The 15,054-nt window shown below is 47.1% G+C and overlaps 1 long non-coding RNA gene across 1 annotated transcript; it reads right to left on the reverse strand.

Annotated features, from left to right (window-relative positions):
- Positions 1–4,803: 4,803 nt before the first annotated feature.
- LOC138915523 (uncharacterized) lies at positions 4,804–12,711 on the reverse strand. The gene is made up of 2 exons (XR_011421584.1): positions 10,275–12,711; positions 4,804–8,865 (listed from the first exon to the last, which is right to left on the reverse strand). It is a non-coding gene; the product is annotated as an uncharacterized lncRNA (long non-coding RNA).
- Positions 12,712–15,054: the final 2,343 nt, after the last annotated feature.

The raw sequence follows: 15,054 nt of genomic DNA on the forward strand, positions 1-15,054 counted from the left end.
CTGGTTGTTCCTTTTGGTAATAACATGTTCAGGCCACTCTGTTTGCTTAGTAACATTTCCGACTACGGACGGCCTTGGGCTTTGGCTGAAAATCCTGTTCTATTAGCTAAAGTTATTGCAGAATGAATTAAGACTCTAAGGTGTGGAGTACTTTCAACATTCGCTGCTGTGTTTTTGTTTTTTTAAGCAACCAATAAAAGAAAACTCAATTGTAGACATGGTTTCAGTTTTCAGTTCTATTGCCTGTTTTCTTGCTGGCGTCTTTCCTCAGCTTGGCAACTTTTCTCTAGAATCTCAAACCATAGTCTAAGAAACTGGTTCAATTTTGCTGCATCTAATTCCATTCTCATTTTCTAAGGCTTACTTTATTTGGACTTACTGTTTCAATCTTCTGTGTTGTTTGTAAAATTGTGCGTTGCAGAACTTGATATAAATCCTACATCCCTGGTGGATTCGTAACCCTTTGTAATGTTGCACGTTGCATTTGGGGGACAAGAGGTAGAGACATTTTCACATGAGTGAAAGAGTGAAGAGTGAAGGAGAGCATAGGAATTCAGTTTAGACCCTGGACTGCCTCAAGTCAACTTCCTGCTCTTGGGTCTTTGTGTCTTGAATCCTTTTCTGTGCTGAGTTTGAGCTTTGGCAAGTGGTACACACTTTGTAAACGTTTGTTCAATGGATGATCAATGCACATGATGCAGCTTATATTATTTGGAAAAAAAGTTCTATTTCAGTAGGAATTAATTAAAACTCTTTCGGAGAAAGCTTGAAGCAATCCTCGTGGAGAGTCTGACTCAGGGTGTGAGCTGTGGTTCTCAAAGTATGGCCTCTAGGCCAGCAACACCAGCAGCACCTGGGAGCTTGTCAAAAATGCAAATTTCCCAGCTCCACCCCAGCCCTGCTGAATCGGAATCTGAGTCCCGGGCTAGGAATCCATTTGAACAAGCTCCCCAGGGCATGGTGGTGCACAGTCAGGTTTGAGAACCCCTGCGTCTTGGCTGCTTATAAGATAAAAGAGTTCTCTGATAAACATCATAAGAATTTTTAATAAGACCTGGTTTAGAATTTCTCGGTCTTTATTCCTTTCTTTTCTGTGAACTCAGTGGAGTGTCACGAGCCATCTGTCACTGTTTTAAGCCATGGTTTTCCATCAACCAAAATTCTTGGGTTTATGTAGCACGTGCTTCTTAAACCCCAGATCAGTTTCAGTACTAGTTCTATTTCTGACTCTTTCCTCTTTATCACCTCACCAAACCTATTACTCATTTTCTCTCTCCTATAAAGCTTTCTCTCTCAATCTCCCACATCTCCTTTCCTTTTCCAAAGATCCAAGTCCTTTTTACACCTCCTTATCCATTGTCCTGTCTCGCACCCTTTCTCCATCGTCTCTGTAAGGAGATGACTATAATTGTCGGGGCGGGGGTGAGATTTCTTTTTTAAACTACTTTTAATTTCTTTAGTTCTGATATTGAGAATCTTTGTTATTTAAGACTGATGATATAAAATTATAAAGAAAGAGATTTATCCTCTAACACGGGTTTTGACAAAGGTATAATGCTATGTACCCACTGTTATAGAATCATATAGAATAATAGTTTCACTGCCCTAAAATCCCTGATGCTCCAGGGCCATAGAAGTCTGTTAAGTGTGACTCTTGTCCTAGTCATAGATGTTTTGGATGTTGAGGAGTATTGGGGTTCTTTCCAGCTAGTATCCTCTGCTTTAGAGTGAGAAAAGGGAGGAATTTCCCACGTAGTCCCATGTTCTCACAACAGCATAAATAATGGAGGAAACGAATGTTGAAGGTGTAGAAGTGGATCATCACAACATATTGATCTCTGGGATTAACACGGTTAAAAGAACTGAGGAAGAAGAAAGAAGGTCAGTTTTTAGAAACCAATAATGCAACTTTATTTCTGCATTGATCTTGAGTTACTGATTTGGAATTTTCTGAATTCAGCATGACTATTGCTTCCCCAGGCAGGGACACAAGGATTTGTGGGTGTTCTGAACACATGACTGGTATGCAGCCCTGCATGCGTAACACATGAAATGTTCTGAGGCTGCCCTGGGCTCTGGTCGTGTGAGGCTGTCTCTTCCTATCTTTGACTTTGGAGGGCATGATGCTAGAGTGTTCTTGGCTGAAGCCTGACTGGCATACACCTTTTCTGATCCTTTCGCCTTACACCTGACATCACATCCTCTGATGCAAGTCATTTGCATCATGGCAAATGGCATGCATACAAATGGCTTGTTGACACAGGCTTGGGACTCAATCTGCGTAAAAGGAGGCAGTCCCTGGGACCTTGCTATCCATGGACGCAGGTGAAATCATAGCACCAAGGACTGCCAAACAAAGAAAATCTGCATACCCCGTCAACACTCTGTGCACTTGCTCTTTGAGATTATATCCTTTGAGAGATGCATAAACCCAGTCTCTGCTTTTCATCCTTTTTAGGCACCTGCGAATGGCACCAAAGGAGACATTGTTTCATCGCTCCCCATAGCATCCAGCCTTACCTGTGGAAATTTGTACAGTTCTAGCAGTCTTCCAATCTGGGCAGAAATTGACTGTTGTGTTCCTGTAAGTGTTGCTACAGACTTGCTCTCTCTCCTACAGGTGTAATTAGGGAGGTCCTTGTCCACCCCTGAGAGCCAAATGAAGGAACTCTCCAATGTCCTCTATTCACTGTGCAGAGCTTCATAGAGATCAAACCCCAGAAACGTGTTGGGTAAAAGATGGGAGTTTCTGTTAATTTCCTCAATGGCAAAAACCAAGGCCAGATCATACTGGTAGTTCTTGTAGTGAAACCTGCATGGAGGGCTAGGGATCCTTGGGAAAAGACTCAAACCAGGATTATCATCAAATCCAATACAGTGACTTAATTAAGGGTGAATGCCCAGTCAACTCATTCTATCTGTGTCAACAGCTGGCTCTCCTGAAGCCTTAGAATTTACAGCGAAAGCAAATCACCTAACTTACACTCTGCAAAGACGTTAATGAATTACACACATGTGGAGAAAAATTATTCAGTTTACAAAGGAAAGTATAATGAATGGAAAAGCAGGTCACATTCAAAGTAGGTTTTGGAAATGATTCTTTGATTCAAGAACCAAATGCTTGTTCATATGAACACATCATTAAATGCTTCATAGAACAGTAACAATATTAACATGAGATTGGAGACAGCCCTGGGGAGGAAGAGGAATTCTGACTTAAGGTAAGGGGGTAAGCAGAGAAGCATGACATCTGTGGGTTGAGAGTGGTGCAGCAGAAGGCTGGCAATCAAATTGCCTAAGCTTCTGCCTCATCAAACTTGTGTCTCCGCCACCATCAATAATCGGGAAGCTAAGAGGAACTTCAGAGCTTCCTGGAGGAATCATCAAAAGGCAGGAACATTTGGGAAAAGCACGAAGGACTGAAAGGACTGGAAACGCTTCAGAATCTAAGAGACACAGCATTGTAAAGTTTAAAAAATGAAAATGTAATTATCAAAACTGACTCAAATATAAAATAAAGAGAGAAAATTATACAACAGTTGCTACATAGTTTCAAGAGAATGTTTAAGAAATAAAATTCCTTGGGGCTGGCCCCATAGCCAAGTGGTTAAGTTCATGCGCTCTGCTTCAGCGACCCAGGATTTCGCCAGTTCAGATCCTGGGTGCAGAGATGGCACCGTTCATCAGGTCATACTGAGGCGGCGGCGTCCCACATAGCACAGCCAGAGGTACTCACAAATAGAATATACAACTATGTACTGGGGGGCTTTGGGGAGAAGAAAAAAAGAAAGAAGATTGGCAACAGTTGTTAGCTCAGGTGCCAATCTTAAAAAAAAAAAAATAATTAAAAAAAGAAATAAAATTCCAAAAATACACCAGGCCTTGATGAATTTACATGAGCTGTCACATGTGAGCCAACCTGCCCAGGCACAAGGTACTCTGAGCTGGTGTGAGTGGAGAGCAGAGGACAGGAACACATTTAGCCTCTCCTCCTACAATGAGATACAAACTCCCTGTCCACCATCCAGGTGCCTGAAGCTGTGGGGACATGTGAGTTGAACTGGCCTTCTGCCCCGGGGAGATTCAGGCCAGACCTTGCCTGACTCAACAGCCCCCAAATCCCGCAGCCCTGACATGGGCTAAGAAACCATCATGTGTGCTATAGTAAATAACATCATGTCAATACTTTCAAAAAATTTAGATAAACTTCACAAATTACCATGAAAATAAAAGTTACCAAAACTGTCTCAAGAAGAAGTGAAAAATCTGAGTAGCCCCACATGTATTAAAGAAATCAAATCCATAGTTTAAAACACTCCCACAAAATTTTCCTGTGGCTAACAGCTTCACTGGTAAATTCTACCAAACATTCAAGAAAGAAAGAATAGACACTCCAGCTCCTGCAGAGAATAGGGAAAATGGGGAAACTTTTTGATTCGTTTTGTGAGAATAGCTTAAATTCTGTAGATCTTAACAAGCTTGTTACAGGAAAGGAAATTTACAGGCCACTCTTTATCTTGAACTAAATTCATATATCCTAGAGAAATTAGCATTCCAAATTCAGCTATATTTTATAAGAAAGCCATATCATGACCCAATTTTGTTTATGTAATGTAATTCAGTACACTAGCCCCTGAAAAAGGAGAAATAATGATCTCAATAACTGCAGTTATCTATTATATATGCTATATAATCGATTATAAATAGAAGCGGTTATGTTCTATTTCTTGGCGTGTGTGGTGTTAACACACATGTACACTTTTTGATAATTTCTTAGTCTGTAAACATACGATTTGAGCTCTATTCTGATTGTACGTCATACTTCAAAAAATATGTTTATTAAAAAGAGAAAATGAAAGCACAACAATGAATGAAAAACACAATGATTATCTAATTAAAAAGTGCCTGGAGGTCTAACCAGAAAGTTTGGGAAAAAACAAAACAAAACGGACATAACAGCTTGAAACACAGAGTTACTCAGAGTTGACAACAAAATGGAAATTGACTTATTGAAGGTGAAATTGTAGATACATGTGTGCATGTGTGTATACAAACATGTGCATATACATACATAATATACATATGTACACATTATATAAGTATGCATGTTTGTATACACACAGAATTAGAAAACTTTGAACATTGGTTTTATACCGAGAACCGGAAATAGTCTCTCTCTCTCATATATACATTTTCTAAATCCTATTTTTTACAAACAAACTACACTTCCATTGAACAAACATCATCTAATGGTGTAAAGTGGCAGATAACCAGACATTCCATTAAAGCATGACATGTTCAGTTATGGAGGAAGGTACAGGATGCTGGAAAAGCCTATAGGTAAATACCTCATCATGGTGAGGTTGTGATTCACAGGTGAGGTGGCTCAGGCTAAGTCTGTAAGGAAAAGTGAGTGTTTGTCACCTGGAGAAAGCAAGGAATGATGGATGCCTCAGACAGAAGGAAAAAGCATGTATTAACACGTCCAGGGGGGAGTGGGTGTGGAAGTGTTTGAGAACTGCATGAAGGTTTGAGAATGTTAAAAAGCAGAGCAGAGGTAGTAGAGGTAGGCAAGACCAAGGTGATATAGTATCATTTTGGTCTTTATTTTTGGTCTTTGTGGGTGATAAACATGATCCCATTTATATATAGAAATTTCACTCAGGATGCTGGACTGGGGCAGGGAACCAGAGTAGGAGGTTATTGTGATATCATAGGACAGGAGTGACTAGAATTAACGGAAGTAGCAGAAGTGAAATCAAGGTGAAACATATTGGAGACCATTTTAGATGGCGGAAAGGGTGTCATTTTGAAACTCCCCAGGAGTGAGGTCTATGACTTGGTCATCTCTATTTCCCTGGAGCTTAGCAAATTATCTGGCTCATGGGAGTTTCCCAATAAGTGCTTGCTGGTTGAGTGAATAACCCCAGGCCATAGCTTATAGGGTACAACTCAGTGAGATAGGTCTTGCCGCTTTCTTGTGAGGAAAAAAAGTGCTCTCACAAATATGCAGGATAACTATTGGGAAGAATAATGGCTCTGTTTAATTACCCATAAAGAAGATGGGCAGTTATCAACTGGGAGTCATTCCCTGCAGAGCATTCATTATTTGGTGTCTAGAGCAACAAAGGAGGACAATTTGGCTAAACTTATCCAATGCCCTTCTTTGGGGACCTGTGAATAAGACAGAATTACTGAACCTGAGCTGATGGTACTTTGCATTTCTCCCCAGACATGGATCAGCATGTAAGTGTCCAGATCATCAGTATACCAACAAAGAGCGAGATCGCTGCCTACAAAAAGCTGTGACCTTTCTGGCTAACAAGGACTCCTTGGGGATGGCTCTGGCCTGCATGGCTCTGTGCTGCTCTGTCCTCACAGCTGTGGTGCTGGGGGTCTTTGTGAAGCGTTGATACACCCCTATAGTCAAGGCCAATAACAGAACTCTCAGCTACATCCTGCTCATCTCCCTTGCCCTGTGCTTCCTCTGCTCCTTGCTCTTCATCGGCCATCCCAACACAGCCCCCTGCGTTCTTTAACAAGTCGCATTTCGAATTGTTTTTACTGTGGCTGTTTCTACTGTCTTGGCCAAAGCTATTACTGTGGTTGTGGCCTTCAAGTTCGCTGCACCAGGGAGAAGGATGGGGCAGTGGTTGGTGTCAGGGAAGCTAACTTCATCTTCCCATCTGCTCCTTTATCCAACTGAGTCTCTATGGACTGTGGCTAGGAGCCTCTCCTGCCGTCACTGACATCGAGGCACATTCTGAACATGGTCACATCATCATTGTGTGCAACAACGGCTCGGTCAGTGCCTTCTGCTGTGTCCTGGGCTCCCTGCCCCTGGGGAGCTTCTCCTTGACTAACCTGGCCCAGAACCTGCCTGACACCTTCAATGGAGCCAAGTTCATGACATTCAGCATGCTGGTGTTCTGCAGTGTCTGCGTCACCTTCCTCCCCATCTACCACAGCCTCAAGGGCAAGGTCATAGTGGCCCTGGAGATCTTCTCCATCTTGGCCTCCAGTGTGGGGCTATTATGCTGCAACTTTGCTCCAAAGTGTTATTTTTGTTGTTGTTGTTAAGGCCAGATAGGAACACTCTCACGAGTTAAGGGATAAAACACATTCTGGGAGCAATAAGCCTTCTTAAAATAAATGTGTTTCTTAAAATAAATGGAGGCAGAAGACAAAGCCACGCCATTCTTGCATCAGATTAGGTTACACTTTGTGATTTACTTTCTTCAATGAAGATTCAACTCTCCTTTATTTAGACAGTGTCAAGGGCACTATAATCCTAAAGCCAAAGAAGAAAAGTAGATAACTTTTCAGAGGGTGTTAATGCCTTCAATTTGATCCGCATCACTAATGTCTCCAGGAAAAATGAGAATATTGCCTTAAAATCTGGGTTTATCCCACTGTGTGGCGTGCATGTCTCTGGTTGAGTTACAGTAAGGATGCTTAACTAGGAGGTTACTATCAAACAGCCTCTGTTCACTTCCTACTTGGGGGTTCAGTTGAAACAATAGATCATGCTTCTAAAAGATTGATCAACATGCTCTTGTCCTGAGAAGAGTGGGGAGAGGCTCAGTAGCTGTGCACTGTTTCCTCATGAGATGCCTCTGTCCTTAGTAGTCCTTTTGGGGTTGCTTAACACTTGTCGTTTCAGCAGGTGCCCTTGCCCTGGAGGGAAGAGATAGCAGGGCTGCTGAGCGTTGGGCTAGAGTTTCAGTCTAGGGGGCCGGCCCCGTGGCCAAGTGGCTGAGTTTATGTGGTTTGCTTTAGTGGCCCAGGGTTTCACCCGTTTGGATCCTGGGTGCGGACCTGGCACCACTCATCAGGCCACGCTGAGGCCGTGTCTCACATAGTGCAACTAGAAGGATCCGCAACTAGAATAGACAGCTATGTACTGGGAGGCACTGGGGAGAAGAAGAAGAGGAGGAAAGAAAACAACGTTTAGCAAAAGAATTTCAGTCTTGTCTCTCCTGTGTGTGAGGACCTCCACATTCCCAATCTTTGTTCCTCATAGCTATCTCATTTCCTCTTTTCTCTCGGTTTCTTTCTGTCGTTAACCACTTCAGACACTTGTCTGTTCTACTAATGTCCTAACCTCTATCAGGCCTTTATCCTACCTCTTCCTGCAGAGCACCTATGCCTGGCACCTCATTGCCGTTCAAATCTCAGCTCAACCATCAGCTGCTCTGAAAGACCTTCCCAGACCACCTTCTATGAAGTAGCACTTCTGAACACACACCTGGCCCTCAGGTTTTTTCTTCCCATATCACCCTGAGTATTTCTTTCATGGAATTTACTATCATTTGCTGTATTCAGTCTTTATGCATTTGTCACCTTGGCGCCGAGTACCTAGTTGACACTCGCTTTATGCTTCTTGCTGGAATGAATGTATGAATGTAGCAATGTCTGTACGTGTCCACATTTGTGGGTTCTATTTGAACAGACAGAAAATCTTTCTGGATCTTACTCATGACTTTGACTCTAGCCCTGTCTCCTCATCTGGCCCCAATGTGGATTTGAGAGCCCCTGAGTTTCCAGGAACCTGATATAGAGGCTTGATTGATGCCGTGGAACCTGTGGTACCCCAGCTCTGAAGATTCATTTTTGAAATTGAGTCCATGGGGGCTGGCCCGGTGGCGTAGCAGTTAAGTGTGCACACTCTGCTTCAGCGGTCTGTGGTTCCGGTGAACTGGCCCACTCAGCTCCCAGGAGTGGACCTATGTACCACTTCTCAAGCCACGCTTTGGCAGGCATCCCACGTACAAAATAGAGGAAGATCAGCACAGATGTTAGCTCAGGGCAAATCTTCCTCAGCACACAAGGAGGAGTGGCAGTGGATGTTAGCTCAGGGTTAATCTTCCTCAAAGAAAAGAAGAAAAAAGTCAAGTCTATGAGTCTTTTTCATGCTTGTGTCCTGACCCAGGCTGGGCCTCCCCATCCCTTAATCCTGCCATGTGAGTCTGGAGTCATGGGATGTAAACTGGAGTCCTGAAATTTGAATTCTGCCTTCAGGAATTCTTTGTTTCGTGAGTCAAGACCCTGCACATTTTCTACATGCTGTAGACATGATGCACACTCTCCACTTCCTCACTGCTCCGTCCTGACCAGCTCAACCATTTGTGTAACATGCCTAGTTCCAGCAGTGTTAAATATGTGACATGTGCGACAGACCAAGTTATGTCTGCGCGCCCCCAGAAGGATTCCTGAGCAGTAGAGCACGGTGGTCACATGGTTTTTGGGGGGTCTGACAGGCCTGTGTTCCAATCCTAGTTCCCTGCTTCAAGACTGTGTGTCCCTGACCAGTTGCTGAACCTCTCTGTGCCTCGGCCACCTCATCGGTCAATCGGAAGGGCTCAGTTTGCTTTTGTGCAGAACAAATTTAGCCCACATTCTGCTGGATGGTGATTTGTTCTGAATGCTGCTGGGAAGTTCTCCTGCCGGGGCTGGCTCAGCTGATCTCAGCTGAGGCTCACTGATGTGCCTGCGGTCGGCCGCTGGCTGGCGGACCTCGGGTCTCCCGCACATTCTCTCATCCCCCAGTGGGCACCTTGGGCTCATTGAGCTGCTCCGAGTTCCAGGAGCAGCAAGAAATGGCAAGCCCTAGTGTACACGTGCTTCCCAAGCCTCCGCTTCCGTCACATTCACTAGCGTCTATTATCCAAGGTCTGTCATGTGGCCGAGCCCAGATTCAAGAGATGGGGAAGTAGACTCTGCTTCTCACTGGGGAGAGGAATTTGTGTGAGGATGAAAATGAAAAGTGCTTAGCAAAGGTCCCGACATGTAGACAACAAGCAGTAAAGGACTCGCACCCTTTCTTACACCCAACTGTGAGAAGGACCCCAGCACGTGGGAACCCCCGCATGAGCACTTGGGTTGCCTCAGCCCTCGTGTGAACCTCCCAATCATGAACCCGTTTGTCTGAGGATGAAATGACCCAGCTCCAAAGGTCCTCGCCATTGTCCTGCAGCCGTGATGCAGCGTGTCTTCCCTTTCCACTGGCCCTGAGATGTTTCTGGCTCTGAGATCCCACACAGCCCAATCCCTGCCTCCATCCCAGGATGGCTGCTTGCCCTAAGTGTTGCCTTCAAAAGGCTCAGTCTCTCTCCCTGCCAGGTCCATTGACACCAAGAATGCGGGCCCTATTAATACCTAAGGAAAATGGCCGCTTTTTATCGAACAGTTACTAGTGCTAAGTGCTGTGAGGTCTGTACTCTCACCTCACTGGACAGATGAAGAAAAGGAGCCAGAGGGGTTGGGAGACTTACCCAGAGGCATGCAGAAATCGAGTGGCAGAGCTGCAATTTAAGCAACTTGATGTTGCCTTGCTTCACCTGGTCCTGTGCCCAGAGTCCTGCCTCCGCTCGCTGCTGCACGCTTTGTTGTTAGGGTGTGCGTTGCCGTATCATGAACGTCCTTTCAGAGTTGAGCACCGACATCAACATTTGGAGGTGCTACCTCCTCTGTGTTCGGGGACCGTGGCTGTCCTATTCACTTACAACCCTCCCCCAGCACCAAGGCTGTTCCAAGCTGCCCATCAGTCTTCCTGCCGTCTCTGTCCCCTCCCTCAGGGAGGCGTTTCAGCGCCCCTGCCTGGAGTCCCCACCTCCCCATGCCTGTGCCCCTCCAGCTCCAGGCCTGAGAAAAATGCGACAGCCGGCGGAGATGATACTGTCCTCACTCCCCATCCTGACACTGTGGGCCTTAAGCTGGAAAAAGAGGGGCTGTCATGGAAGCTGAGACACGAGACCTGTGGGGGCACTCAGCTGGGCTCCTTCATCCTGGACAGCGACAGCCTCTACGTCGTTGGGGAGCATCTATTTAGTAACCCCATACTGAAGCTAAGGATGGGCCCCAGGAGGATGTGCACTCTCCAGTGTTCCTCAGGAGCCATCCTGTGTGTCTAGTCTTCCAGCTGAGCAACCTCCCTCAAGGCTCAGGGACCCCCAAGGCCCTGCACTTTGTGAATCCTCCTCTTCCCTTTGCAGCTCTGCACTCTGGGGCTGTGATTCGTCCCCTTGCCTGAGGCACAGAAGCCTTTCTCCAGTCAGATGAAAGAGAGTATCCCTCTGAAGCCAATGGGCATTCAAGAGTCTGGCTATTCCTCTCTCTCCCTGCCAGCACCTCTAAATACCTCTGGAACCTGAAGAGCACAATTGGCAAACCCATGTTCGAGCAAGGTTAGTGCATTGATCTCACACACAAATTGCAAACTCATGAAAACAGGGACGGGATCTTTGATTTGTCAGCCTTTTAGGAATAAGAGATAGTTGCTCCTAAATCATAATGTGGAACCGTGTAGACTGGAAGTGTCAGTTGTGGGTGGGGCTGGTGGTCCTCGGGCTGTATTTTGGACATTCGTGCCCCTCTTGCATGCCAATTCTGTCTCCTTTTCTCACAGCAGGTCACACATCAGACCTCAGCCCTCACTCCCCGCGGTGAGTCCTCAGGGCTCTGATGACCGTGTGCTGCAGGCCCCTTAGGGAGAGCAACTGATCTCCTCATCCCAGGGCACCCACGGGAGAAGAAGCCAGAGGACCCACAATCAGTGGCTCAGGCTGGATAGGAAAGATGCACGCGGTGGCCTCCATGCCCCCCTCGGAGTCCCCGGTCTCACTCCAGACCATTTCTCCTCAGCTGCTGTGACCTCCATGCTCCTCCCACAGAACCCACTGGTGCCACCGACCTCCCCAGCGCCACAGGTAGGTGACTTCTCTCTCCAGCTCCCTCTAGGAAGTCAAGCTATTTGGCCTCAAAGTTAGGACCTGGCAGTCGCAGAGAGGAGCCGCCGTGAGGGACCCTGGAGCTGCCATGGACAGCCTCTGCTCTCCTCCAGAGCAGGGCATGGCGCCTCCTCATCGGTCCAGTGTGTTGACCTGGAACAATTTACTTTCCCTCTCTGGGCCTCAGTTTCCTCACCTGCCAAGCACGAAGAATAACACTGCCTAAGGTTGTCATGGAGGGTCAGTGAACATGGACGTAAGAACACCTGGCGCAGGGACCACGGGGGATTTAGTGGACAAATATTGAGTGGGCGCGTGCTCTGTGCTGGGCAGAGGGCAGACGACGTTAGTGAGGTGTGTCCGTCCCTCACCAAGGTCACTGTGTATCGAGAGAGACTGGAAATGAACGTGCAATTACAATCGCAAAGAATTGTCACCGAGAACCGTGTTGTTTGCCACTTACTACATGCCAGGCTGTGTCCTGTTGTGTCTTTCACTGTTAACTTTTCACTTTGAATAAATATGAAAGCACATGAAGTTGCAACAAAAATAGGACAGAGTGCCTTGGACCCTTCCACCAGCTTCTGCCGGGGGTTAACATCTTGCGGGACTCTAGTACAGTGTCACGACCAGGACATGAATTGACAGTGTTAAACCCACAGACCGCAGACTTCTGAGGTCGCTAGTTTGACATGAGCTCACTGGGGTGCGTGTGTGTGTGTGCGTGTGCGTGTGTGTATGCGCGCGCGCGTGGTTCTGTGCCATTCTATGACACATGCAGATTTGCGCCACCACCACTGCAATCCACACACAGAACTGTCCCATCCCCACAAGCCCACCCTCGTGCTGCTCTTTCATAGTCACATCTGCCCGGCCAGCCCCTGGCCTTCACTCATCTGTTCTCCATCTTTATAATGCTGTTGTTTTGAGAAGGTCGTATCAACAGAATCAGAAAACGTGTGACCTGTGGGGCGCGGCTCTCAGCGTAATGCCTCTGCCATGTGCTACCTCCTCTGAGAAAGTCTTGTGACCTTCATAATTTCCCTACAAGGATGATTCTCCCCATTTTATGGTTGAAGAAATGGAGGTTCAGTCTTGTTGAGTGACATGCCCAGGGTCACACGGCTGGGGAAGGAAAACAGGGGATCTGACCCCAAACATGACTCACGGATGAGGCCACAACCACGGTACCCGAGCTCTGCACTGCGGCGTCTTTCTGGGAGTAGCGGGTGGGGTTGGGGAGGGGTAGAGACGTTGAGAAGTGACTTCCTTGAAGGACTGACATTTGCTTCCCATTAAGAAAAAGGTCTCTTCCACGTTGGATGGGACTGAACGCAGTTGTTTCCTTTCTTATCCCCCAATCGGTGAAATTGCTCCGATCCTGTTACTTTGAACTTGTAAACTAGCATCAATCAGGACCGCTCCAGAGCCTCACCAGGGTCCAAGATCTCAGGCCCTGGACACCTACCTGGCCCATACGCTGACTTGAGGGCCCCAGAACCTGCATCTTGACCCCCCGCTGCATTTTTAAGTGCCTTTTGATTGTGGCAAAGTATGCATAACCTAGACTTGGCCATTTGAACCATTTTTCCGCGGACAATTCAGTGGCATCAAATGCACTCACAATATTGTGCAACCATCACCGTGTTCATTTCCAAGACTTTTCATCATCTCAAACAGAAACTCGGTCCCCATTAAACACTGCCTCCCCACGACCCTCAGCTCCAGCCCCTGTGAACTTCTATTCTTCCTTCCATCTCGATGAATTTGCCTGTGCTCGGCACGTCATGTAAGGGGAACCGTATCACAGGTGTCTTTCTGGGTTGCGTTTATTTCACTGAGCGTAAGGTTTGCAAGGCTCATCCATGTTGTACCATGTGTCAGAAGTTCATTTCTTTTTAGGGCTGAATCTTCTTCCTGGGAACTATTGCACAGAAACACCCAAATTCCTTCTACCAATATCCCCTGGCCCTGAAAATTAACACAGAGAACCTTTCAACACATTTCTTCTCCAGACGGGGAGGGCTCTGAGGAAAGGCCATTGTTACTGGAATAAGCAAGGGCAGGCTGGGAGTGGGGTCTCAGGGAAAGACGCCCTCAGGAGGTACCAGGGAATCCCCAAATGGATGGGAGGGTCTCAGCAGTAACTGAATTCAGGATGTGGTGGAGTCTCAGACCGGGTGCTAGTTCTCTGGCCGTGGGGTGAGGGGCTGGTGCTGCATGACAGGGAGAGAGGACGGCTCACCGTGTTCCTGGGACACCAGCCCCACGGGAGAGAGGGAAGGCTAGTGTGCCTTCCCGATGGACTGGTGGTGGGAAAAACTCAGCCTGGAGGAGACAGCCGTGTGCCGGGGGTAACCAGAAGGAATTACGTCTCCTTCAGCCAAAGCAGACAGCCCCTCGTCCTGGGCTCACTTTATCCAAATGGGAGCAAGAAGGAGGAAACAGTTGAAGACGCTTCCAGGTGTGAGATGTGTGGTGGCAGAGACTGTGCCTGCGAGACTCTGAAAGGCCTCACTGAAGTGACCTAGGCTGTGACCAGAAGGACAAGACTGAGCCACGCCTGCGTAGGTCCGGGAACAGGGAGTCAGGGAGAAGGCGCTGTTGGTGCAGAGACTCTGGGGCAGAAGTGAGCGTGAGCAGAGGAGGTCAGAAAGCTGCCCAGGCGGCTGGAGGGAGCCTGAGAAGCAACAGGAGCTGCGGCAGGGGGGGCGGTTAACAGGGCCAGATCAGGGAACCCGGTAGTCTGCGTTCATTTGGGTTTCTCTCTCACAACATTGCTCCCAAAAGTTGCACCTCTGAAGTACGAATATTGAACTTCTCCCGGTTTCCGTGGTCCAGGCATTGGGCACGGCTTAGCTGGGAGCCTCTGCCTCCAGGTCTCCGTGAAGCAGGACCTTCAGTCTCAACTGAGGCTAGACTAGGGGAGGATTTGCTCCCAAGTCACTCACACGGGTGGTGTCAGGAGTCATTGGGACTGAGAGTCTGAGTTTCCACGTGACTGTTGGCTGGGCACTCCCTCAGATCTCTCCTCCCTTGGCCTCTACATAGGGCAACTGAAATCATCGCCACTTGCTATCTCATTTCCAGAAATGTGACAGAGAGAGCGCTCAAGAGATGGAAACAGAGGGGGAGATAAAGGGAGGGAACTCAGGAAAGCAAGCAAGAGGGAAGTGACAGAGTTTTTGTAATTAAAACTGGGATGTGACATTCCATCAGCTGGGCTGTATTCTATCGCTCAGAAACCAGTTACTCAGGATGTAGTGGTTCCACAAGGATGTGCACAGCAGGAGGGAGGGAGCGCTGGGAGCCTTGGTGGAGGCTG

This window comes from Equus caballus, chromosome 9 (genome assembly GCF_041296265.1).
Source record: "Equus caballus isolate H_3958 breed thoroughbred chromosome 9, TB-T2T, whole genome shotgun sequence".
Classification (NCBI taxonomy): Eukaryota; Metazoa; Chordata; class Mammalia; order Perissodactyla; family Equidae; genus Equus; species Equus caballus.